Source organism: Triticum aestivum, chromosome 2B (genome assembly GCF_018294505.1).
Source record: "Triticum aestivum cultivar Chinese Spring chromosome 2B, IWGSC CS RefSeq v2.1, whole genome shotgun sequence".
Classification (NCBI taxonomy): domain Eukaryota; kingdom Viridiplantae; phylum Streptophyta; class Magnoliopsida; order Poales; family Poaceae; genus Triticum; species Triticum aestivum.
The window spans coordinates 262602325-262614162 of NC_057798.1; positions in this window are offsets into that span (position 1 = coordinate 262602325).

An 11838-nucleotide genomic window follows, 5' to 3' on the forward strand; every position below is an offset into this window, starting at 1 on the left:
TAACTTGTATGATTTGAATGGGACTAACCCGGACTGACGCTGTTTTCAGCAGAACCGCCATGGTGTTGTTTTTTGTGCAGAAAATAAAAATTCTCGGAATGACCTGAAACTCCACGGAACACCTTAGAAAAAATAAAGAAAAATCCTCGCAAAAGATGAAGACCAGGGGGCCCACACCCTGCTCACCAGGGTGGGGGGCGCCCCCTGGGCGCGTCCCCCTACCTCGTGGGCCCCCTGGTGTCCCTCCGACGCCAACTCCAACTCCATATATTGTCTTTCGGGCAGAAAAAAATCAGGGAGAAGAAATCATCGCGTTTTACGATACGGAGCCGCCGCCAAGCCCTAATCTCTCTCGGGAGGGCTGATCCGGAGTCCGTTCGGGGCTCCGGAGAGGGGGATTCATCGCCGTCATCATCATCAACCATCCTCCATCACCAATTTCATGATGCTCACCGCCGTGCGTGAGTAATTGCATCGTAGGCTTGCTGGACGGTGATGGGTTGGATGAGATTTATCATGTAATCGAGTTAGTTTTGTTAGGGTTTGATCTCTAGTATCCATTATGTTCTGAGATTGATGTTGCTATGACTTTGCTATGCTTAATGCTTGTCACTAGGGCCCGAGTGCCATGATTTCAGATCTGAACCTATTATGTTTTCATGAATATATGTGTGTTCTAGATCCTATCTTGCAAGTCTATAGTCACCTACTATGTGTTATGATCCGGCAACCCCGAAGTGACAATAATCGGGACCACTCTCGGTGATGACCATAGTTTGAGGAGTTCATGTATTCACTATGTGCTAATGCTTTGTTCCGGTTCTCTATTAGAAGGAGGACTTAATATCCCTTAGTTTCCAATAGGACCCCGCTGCCACAGGAGGGTAGGACAAAAGATGTCATGCAAGTTCTTTTCCATAAGCACGTATGACTATATACGGAATACATGCCTACATTACATTGATGAACTGGAGCTAGTGCTGTGTCACCCTATGTTACGACTGTTACATGACGAACCGCATCCGGCATAATTATCCATCACTAATCCGGTGCCTACGAGTTTTCCATATACTGGTTCTCGCTTATTTATTTTTCTGTTGCTACTGTTACAATCACTACAAAATACCAAAAACATTACTTTTATTGTCTTTACTTTTGTTACCGTTACCACCACTATCATATTGCTTTGCTACTGAACACTTTGCTGCAGATACTAAGTTTCCAGGTGTGGTTGGATTGACAACTCAGCTGCTAATACTTGAGAATATTCTTTGGCTCCCCTTGTGTCGAATCAATAAATTTGGGTTGAATACTCTACCCTCGAAAACTGTTGCGATCCCCTATACTTGTGGGTTATCAAGACCTTTTTCTGGCGCCGTTGCCGGGGAGCATAGCTCTATTCTTTGAGTCAGTTGGGATTTATATCTGCTGGACACTATGAAGAACTTGAAAGATGATCGAACTACTATTTTGCCCTCAACTACGAGGGGAGGTAAGGGACTACCATCTAGCCTTGCACTAGATTCTTCTTCTGTTATGAGTAAGTTTGTGACACCTAAACCTGTTACTACTATTGATTCTGATATGTCGCATGTTATTGATGATGCCACTTCTGCTATGCATGATACTTATGATGAAACTACTTCTATGCTTGATACTACTGTGCCACTTGGTGAATTTCTTGATGAGCAAATTGCTAGGTCTAGAGAAAGAGAAATTATTGAACCTGAACATGATGATGTTAGTGATGATGAACCTATGCCTGCTATTCCTGAGGGTTATCTTTTTGATACTGAATCTTCTGCTGCTATTCTTGCTTGCCAGGATAAACGTGAACTTAAGAGGTTGCTAGTTAAATGGAGTAAAGAATCTTATAGAGATAGAATGAGACCCGACCCTGCTTTCGCTACTTCACCTATTTGTGTTCCTGATTAGGATTATTATGATTTTTCTGTTGATCCAGATATAGTTACTTTGGTTGAATCTGATCCTTTTTATGTCTATGAATCTGAAACTGTTGTGGCACATCTTACTAAGTTAAATGATATAGCTGCCCTGTTTACTAATAATGAGAGATCACGCTACCTTTATTTACTCAAAATATTTCCGTTCTCATTAAAGGGTGATGCTAAGATATAGTTTAATTCTCTTAATCCTGGTTGTGTGCAAAGTCCACAGGATATGATTTATTACTTTTCTGCTAAATATTTCCCTGCTTATAAGAAACAAGCTGCCTTGAGGGAAATATACAACTTTGTGCAAATTGAAGAAGGGAGTCTCCCACAAGCTTGGGGAGGCTTCTCAAGTTACTTGATGCTTTGCCTGATCATCCTCTTAAGAAACCTGAAATATTTGATATCTTTTATAATTGACTAACTGATGCTTCCAGAGATTTCCTGGATAGTTGTGTTGGTTCTCTTTTCAGGGAAAGAACACCGGATGAAGCTGAAATTCTATTGAATAATATGTTGGCAAATGAAAATAATTGGGCACCTCCTGAGCTACCTCCTGAGCCAGTTCCTGAGCCAATCACTGAGCCTATTCCTAAACCAACTCCGAAGAAGAGAGGTGTTCTATTTCTCAGTCCCGAAGATATGCAAGAGGCAAAGAAATCTATGAAAGAAAAAGGTATTAAAGCTGAAGATGTTAAGAATTTACCTCCTATTGAAGAAACACATGGTCTTAATTTACCGCCTGTCGAAGAAGTATATGATCTCAATTACTTATTTAATGAAGAACCTCCCGATATCCCGACACAGGTAGTAAAGCTAAATTCTCTCTATAGATATGATAAAGCTGAAGTCCCTCCTACTAAAATTGCTAGTCAGTGCTTGGATGAGTTTGATAACTTTATGTTTAAGCAAGATGACTTTAATGCTTATTTTGGTAGACAATTAAAACATAATACATTTATGATTAAACGCCGAGGTGATTATATGGCTGATATTAGAGGTGAACTTAAACTTGTTAGCAAACATGCTTCTATGGTTACCACTCAAGTAGAACAAGTACTTAAAGCTCAGAAAGAAGCGCTTGATGAAATGAATAGTAAGAAAAATGATTATGCTGTTAGAGTGGCTACTAGAACTGGTAGAATGACTCAGGAACCTTTGTATCCTGAAGGCCACCCTAAAAAAGTCGAGCAAGATTCTCAATATTGATGTGCCTAGTTCTTCTAAGAGGAAGAAAAAGAAAAATGATAGGACCTTGCAAACTTCTATTGAACCTATTGCTGAACCACCTGAGAATCTAAATGATATCTCTGTTTCTGATGCTGAAACGCAATCAGGTGATGAACATGAACCTAGTGAAAATGTTAATGATAATGTTCATGTTGATGCTCAACCTAGTAATGATAATGATGTAGAAGTTGAATCTGCTGTTGATCTTGATAACCCACAATCCAAGAATCAACGTTATGATAAAAAAGACTTTGTTGCTAGGAAACATGGTAAAGAAAGGGAAAAATGGGTTCAAAAACCCATGCCTTTTCCTCCTAAACCATCCAAGAAAAAGGATGATGAGGATTTTGAGAGGATTTTGAGCGCTTTGCTGAAATGATTAGACCCATCTTTTTGCGTATGCGATTAACTGATGTGCTCAAAAACAAATCCTTATGCTAAGTATGTGAAGGATATCATCTATCTATTATATATAAAAAGTGCTTGGTGGACTCGCTAGAAAAAAGATAATAATCTAGAAAATCCCACAAAAATCAGAAACATCAGGCCATTCATTTACTAGAATAAAAATCTATAGCCATTAGATATTATTTAAAGTGAAGAAATTACCCACCGTTGCCATTAGTGAAAAAAGGATAGGAGAGGATCGTACATTTCCTAAAGAAAGAAAAGAGGATTCTCAAAACAAAAAAAGTGGACGACACGTTTCCTAAAGGAGCACGTTTCCTAAAATGCCATGCATGACGTGGGTGGATGCGTATATGCATGCATGTAATCTTTCCTTGAGACACCCACGTATCAAAAAATAAATTGCATGCATTCCCCTATACTATATAATAAAAATGTACAACCATGTTTCATGTACATGGACATATGAAAAAAATCCTTGGTTTCACTGGTCCTATTCTGCGGTGGCTCCTTGGGTCATATTTTCCACCGATGTCGAGCAGATTGACGAAGCGACCAGAGGCAACAATGTCAACTCTGACTAGGCAAAATAAATATTTGTCCAGGGCTATTCTTTTGCTCTCCAGCTTCCTACAACTCATCTCGCTGGGTCCAAACTCTGTGTTTATGTGATACCTATGTTTGAAACGCCTCTACTAGCAGCTCAGTTCTTCCGGTCCTATACCCGCCCTTTACCATTATCGATTTCTTCTATATCCAGGGTCATTGGAGTCCATCGTCGAGCTCCAAACATGAAACACATATACTGTTTGAGCCTTGAGCGAAGACCCATTCAAAGTTAGGATGTGCCGAGACCAAACCTAGATCGATGTGTTTAAATAATAATGATCCCCAGACCTCTGTCTGTTAGGATTTATAATATTTCTATGTTCTTATATTTGATATGAGCACATGTAATACTCAAAATTTCTTAAGTCCTGTTCTACGTGCCCAAACGATATTGGTTGGAGGGTCACCTTTCGTTGTGCAACTACCTCGGACTCATGTTTAAATTGGGTCGCGGAATTACATTTCATCATGGTAATTGTTGGTTAATACATAATACCAAAAACTATTCAGAACGATAGGATATAAAAAGTGTTTGATGGACTCGCTAGAAAAAAGATAATAATCTAGAAAATCCCACAAAAATCAGAAACATCCAGCCATTCATTTACTAGAATAAAAATCTATAGCCATTAGATATTATTTAAAATGAAGAAATTACCCACCATTGCCATTAGTGAAAAAAAGGATAGGAGAGGATTGTATGTTTCATAAAGAAAGAAAAGCGGATTCTCAAAAAAAAAGTGGACGACACGTTTCCTGAAGGAGCACGTTACCTAAAAAAGCCATGCAGGACGTGGGTGGATGCGTATATGCATGCATGCAATCTTTCCTTGAGACACCCACGTATCAAAAAATAAATCGCATGCATTCCCCTATACTATATAATAAAAATGTACAGCCATGTTTCATGTACATGGACATATGAAAAAAAAAATCCTTGGTTTCACTGGTCCTATTCTGCGGTAGCTCCTTGGGTCATATTTTCCACCGATGTCGAGCAGATTGACGAAGTGACCAGAGGCAACAACGTCTACTCTGACTAGGCAAAATAAATATTGGTCCAGGGCTATTCTTCTGCTGTCCAGCTTCCTACAACTCATCTCGCTGGGTCCGAACTCTGTGGTTATGTGATACCTATGTTTGAAATGCCTCTACTAGCAGCTCCGTTCTTCCGGTCCTATACCCGCCCTTTACCATTATCAATTGCTTCTATATCCAGGGTCATTGGAGTCCATCGTCAAGCTTCAAACATGAAACACATATACTGTTTGAGCCTTGAGCGAAGACCCATTCAAAGTTAGGATGTGCCGAGACCAAACCTAGATCGATGTGTTTAAATAATAATGATCCCCAGACCTCTCTGTAAGGATTTATAATATTTCTATGTTCTTATCTTTGATATGAGCACATGTAATACTCAAAATTTCTTAAGTCCTCTTCTACGTGCCCAAACGATATTGGTCGGAGGGTCACCTTTCGTTGTGCAACTACCTCGGACTCATGTTTAAATTGGGTCGCGGAATTACATTTCATCAGGGTAATTGTTGGTTAATACATAATACCAAAAACTATTCAGAACGATAGGATAACGATACAAGGAAATAGTTCTGGTCAAAAAGACCTATACAGCAAATATAATAATGTCAATCATGAAAACAAAACATATCAAGATATTTGTGAAAACTAAAACCGTATATATTTCATATTTAAAATTCAATCAGCACCTATAAATAAATAAGCATCAACCAGTAAATATTCAACGACCATTTAAGGTAGCACCTTGACCAATGTATGACTGCAATAGAGAATTTCCAAGAATATACGCCATCAACTGAAAGCCTGACTTAATTGTAAAATTTTGGTGTTGACATGCTCAAATATAGAAATCCTATATCTGCATTATTTATGGATTAGGTTGTTTCTTTATAAGAAAAGAAAATCACCATCTATCTATTATATATAAATATATAAAAAATAATTAATGGGCTAATCTGAAAAAGAGAATTAATTTAGAAAATCCCACAATCATTAAAAATATCTAGCCATTAATTTGGTGGACCTTTATATTTAATTTAAAAATAAACGGACTAGATCTATCTTTGGGAAGAAAAAAAACTATATACATGAGGACCACCGCACCTCTCAATGCACCCTCGATCCCGTCTAGGCGAACCAAGGAGCAATGGTCTGTATACAAAAGAAATATATGAGGGAAACCCTAAGCAAAAAAAGGAATAATAGGGCAGCGCCGCTGCACACCTTACCAGCCAATCGGCCGTACCCTTGCCTGGTTGCCTCAGCAACATCCAAGCTCCGCCAATGGAAGGACTACCAGTATGGCGATGTACAAGGGGCAAACCTGCAAGTCTGGTAGACACTTTTACTTCTTTTTCAAATTCTCAGGTAGATAATTGTTCAATTCATTATTAATTAAGAGGCACATGGACCATTGTTTAATGCTCATCCTCTATGCTCGCATGGATGCAAGATTAAAGCATGTACACAACCGGCTAGCTAGGAACTGGTGCATATGCATGTCACAAGAGGCTAGATGAAAAGCATGTCCAAGCTTGAGGCATTGACACCTTTTTTCCCCTTATGCGCATAACTGTTGGGCATGGCACTTGAGACCTATAAAAAATCAGATTTGCTTTCGTCAGGGCTACAGTATACTAAATTACAACTATTTAGAAAATTTATCATTTGTTGCAGCGTCTCTTAAAAAAGTGGAACGCTGCTGCTGCTTGGGGAATGTGTGAGCATATATTTGATAAATATAACATATAAACACAATGACTTCCCTTGCCCTATTGAAACTGACACTGTCATACGGGTGGAACCACTGGCCGTCAAAACTGACTATGCAACTGGGTATCGAGTTCGACATCGGCCCAGCGACGTTACCGGCTGCTGCGTATTGGCGAATCTGGTCATCTCTTGAACCGGTAGTACAACTATGGATTTTCCATTGAGCACAAAAAGTTGGTCATGGATGCGGTGCAGCTATAACTGTGCACAAGGTATCCTCCTCTTTCTAAGGTGGTCTTTTCAGGTCAATGGGATGCTTAGGTGAGAGGTATCCTCCTGTTTCTAAGGTGGTCTTTTCAGGTCAATGGGACACTTAGGTGAGAAGATGATACGCCAGTCCTGCTTTGGGTGTAGTATGTGTTTTAACTTAACTGAATTAATGTCCACCAAATAAAGAAAAGCTAATGCGAAGCATTTTAATGGTTATATAGTATACAAATGCCCTTTTATTTCATATACCAAATTCAATAACTGAAAATGTGTTCACTAATATGTTCACAATCAATTTAAAAGGCTAGGTCAAACACAATTGACGAATATTATAGGTACATACATATACAACTAAACATGTTAACATGGTATTCTTAGACAACATTAGCAGATATACATACACAAAATTCTATCAATATAAATTGCACAGTAGGAATGATTTTGAAAAGTTAGTATTATCTGCATAACACTATTTAGCACTCTACGCAGGAATTCTAATTCCTCACCCCTAGCCTACCATAACTTCAAAGCATAAGAAATAACAATACTTGAGGTAAAATTACCGTGGGAGGGTAAAATAGAGCTCCCACCATTGTAGAAGGGAGAGAGGTAATTTTACATTATGCATGTTAGTAAGTTATGATAGGTTTTTGACGTCATAATGGTTTCTCACATGCAGGGCGTAACTTACAGGCATGCATGTTGTAAAATTACCATGCTCAGTTTTCTTATGATGGGAGATTAGTCACCTCCCTCCCCATTGTAATTTTTAAGTTTGTCCATGGGGTGGGCGAGGGGTGAGGAACACCCAGATGAATAGCATGACCATATCAGTGACAAAACCTAACTTAACTAAGAAAAAAAATGACTGCAAAAGGCTCATATTTTAAAATGTGGTCACATTTAGTACCAGTTTACATTAGATGAAAAAAAATCTATGCTCTCAATATAACTTTATAAATACTAGCCCGCACATCGGGCGGGCCACTTGACTAGTTACTAATAAAAGAAAGATACCTGAAGCTGAAATTTCCACCATGCTTGCTAATTATACTTTTAAGGGTGGAATACCAAAGAAACTTGGAGATCCCGGAGTACCTACTATACCTTGCTCCATTAAGAGAAATTATGTTAAAACTGCTTTATGTGATCTTGGAGCCGGTGTCAGTGTTATGCCTCTCTCTTTATATCGTAGACTTGACTTGAATAAGTTGACAGCTACTGAAATATCTTTGCAAATGGTTGATAAATCAACTGTAATACCTGTCGGTATTTGTGAGGATATGCCTGTTGTGGTTGCAAATGTTACTATTTTAACGGACTTTGTTATTCTTGATATTCCCCAGGATGATAGTATGTCTATTATTCTTGGAAGACCTTTCCTTAATACTGTAGGGGCTGTTATTGATTGCACGAAAGGCAATGTCACTTTTCATGTTAATGGCACTGAGCACACGGTACACTTTCCGAGGAAACAACCTCAAGTTTATAGTATCAACTCTATTGGAAAAATTCCATCGATTATATTTGGAGGTTTTGAATTTCCTCTCCCTACTGTCAAGAAAAAGTATGATATTCTTATTGTTGGGGATTTTTATATCCCCGTTGAGGTAACTTAGTGTTATTCAAAATTTCTCCGGTTCCGTGATTATTCGGAATGAGTTTGTTAACAAGACTTGATCAACCTTGTTAGTGGGTTCATTTTGATGATCACGAGATGGATGAAACTAGAAGCACAACCTTCTGTGCCCTCTTTATATTTTCAGTTATTTAGTAGAAATAAAGTAAAATAGTATTTTTCTGTCTGTCTCCTGACTTATCCGTGCAATAAAAAATGCCCCGAAAATAAAAGTCCTCAGAATGCCATGCCAATTTAATATGATTTTTTCGGGATTATTTGAGAATTTTCTGTGCAAAAATTACCACGGGGGGAGCTGCCACATGGCCACGAGGGTGGAGAGCGCGCCTTACCCCCCTGGGCGCGCCCCCTGCCTCGTGGGCCCATGGTGGCCCTCCCCCATTTATCCCTGCACCCATTTTCTTCCTCTGCCTCACACAAACACGAAAAACCAACTCAAGCACGAGTTCCAGCCCCCGTTGCTGTGATTTTCGATCTCCTTGCTCAAAGCACCTCTTGCAAAACTGCTTGGGGAGATTGTTCCTTGGTATGTGACTCCTCCATTGGTCCAATTAGTTTTTGTTCTAGTGCTTTATTCATTGCAAATTTGTGCTGCATAGGTGACCATGTTCTTGAGCTTGCATGTCAAATTTATATGGTTCTAAGTAGTCCCAATGCTTTATATAGGCTCTAGGCACTTGTGGGAGTTGTTGCTATCAATTTTATTGAAGTTGGTTCACTTTAATTTGAAGTTACTAAAAATTTCAGATTGTTTCACAAATAATGAAGAGACTTTTGAGGGGCTCATCGAGCCGAAGCTCTAAGGAAAAACAAAAGGAAGAAGAGGAGAAGCCTAAATTTAATTTGCCTCGCACCGCGGAGGTCCGGCCATGTGAATGGCCTTCCGATGAATTCTTGAGGAGAGCTGGGATTCAAGAAGATTTCTATTTATTAATTGAGAACGCCGGCCTCACCAACTTCCTCCACGACCAACGTCATCAGTATCTCTTACTCAAAAATACTTTTGTGCAAAACTTCTATTTTTCCCCTAAGAAATCACCTCCAACAGTAGAGTTTCATTTATATGACGTTGTTAAAGAGATGACATTAGCTGAACTCTGCGAGGTTTGCAGAATACCCTTTGAGGGCACCTTAGATGAACCCCACCGTAGCGAAGTAGAAGCTTTTATTAACACTATCACTGTGGGAGAAACCAGGAAGGTTTCTGATGCAAGGATCACTAGCATACATTATCCTGTTTTACGCTACTTTGCCTTATTTGCTAGTCGTTGCTTGATTGGACGTGGGAACTGTGGGAACCTTAGTATTCCTGATATTATTATTTTGCTCCATGGTTTATACTGCAATAACTCTATTAGTATGGGTGGAATTGTTGCTAGACGGTTAAGTCTGAACCGTACTAAGGGCCCCATCCTTGGAGGCATTTATGCTTCACGCCTAGCTGAACATTTTGAAATACCTATTAGGCATGAGGAGAAACAAGAAACAGCGCTGCCCCGTGCTTATTTAGATTATAAGAGTATGATAGCGCATGATTTTCTTGTTAAGAGTCGCGATGAGGATCTCAAATATAAATTATACTTTGATAAACATCACCCTGAGACTATTACTTTGCCTGCTCCTTCTTTGTTTAACTTGTATGCAGAGCCTCACATTGTTCCGTGGTCGTCTGTTCAAGCCTATCGGAACCCTGCACCAGCCCCGGAACCGGAGCCACAGGATGAGCCTCCACGACTATCTGTTTATTCTTGGGATATAGAGGAGGCTGCCAGCCAGTGGCAGTCAGAGTCTTCCTCATCACACTACGACCCCAATTTCACCTACGGATATCCGCCAGGCCACCCCTGGCAATAGACCAACTTAGACCAAAAGCCTAAGCTTGGGGGAGTACGTATTTTTCACCGACATTACATTTATGCTCACACACACTCATTGCTAGATGTCGGTGCTCATACTTTTTCACTGTAATATCCATGTTACTTTAAATTTCTTTTTCCTTCTTTCTTCTTGTGTGTTTGATAAACCTTGAGAAAAACCAAAAAAAATTAGTTAATTTACTTTCCATGCCTGTAGTAGAATTAAAATGAAAACCCAAAAATATTTCCCGTTCTTCTTTTACTTGTTGGGAGCTTTCCCGTGTAAATATTTTTTCTTTTCTTTTCTTTTATTTGGGGGTGGAGAAGACCATATTGAAAATGCTTAGTGGCTCTTATATGCATGATTGTTTATTTAACTTAGAGCCCATATTACTTGTCTTCTCTCTTGAGTTGAATGCTTGCAGATTCCAGCTTAGTCCAATGACATGCACTCTTATTATTATACACACCGTTCGGTCGTGCAAGTGAAAGGCAATAATGATGATATATGATGGAGTTATTGGGAAGAGAAAAGCTGGTATGAACTCGACCTCTCTTGCTTTTGTAAATATGATGATTCATCGTTCTTGATTCAGCTATTATGAAGTAAACATATTTGCAATGAAATTTAGAGATTATAGTTGCTTGTGCCATGCTTGATTAGCTATGATTTATAATGGTTTACCTTGCGTGCCAACATGCTATTAGAATGATTATGATGTGGTATGATGGGATGGTATGCTCCTTTAAATGTATTGAGTGACTAGACTTGGCACATGTTCATGCATGTAGTTGAATCCAATCAACACAGCCTTCATGATATTTATGTTCATGGTGGATTATATCCTACTCATGCTTGTATTCGGTGTAAATTAGTTTTAATGCATGTTTACGACTGTTGTCGCTCTCTCAGTTGGTCGCTTCCCAGTCTTTTGCTAGCTTTCACCTGTACTAAGTAGGAATACTGCTTGTGCATCCAAACTCCTTAAACCCCAAAGTTATTCCATATGAGTCCACTATACCTACCTATATGCGGTATTTACCTGCCGTTCCAAGTAAATTTGTATGTGCCAAACTCTAAACCTTCAAATAAACATTCTGTTTTGCATGCTCAAATAGCTTATAT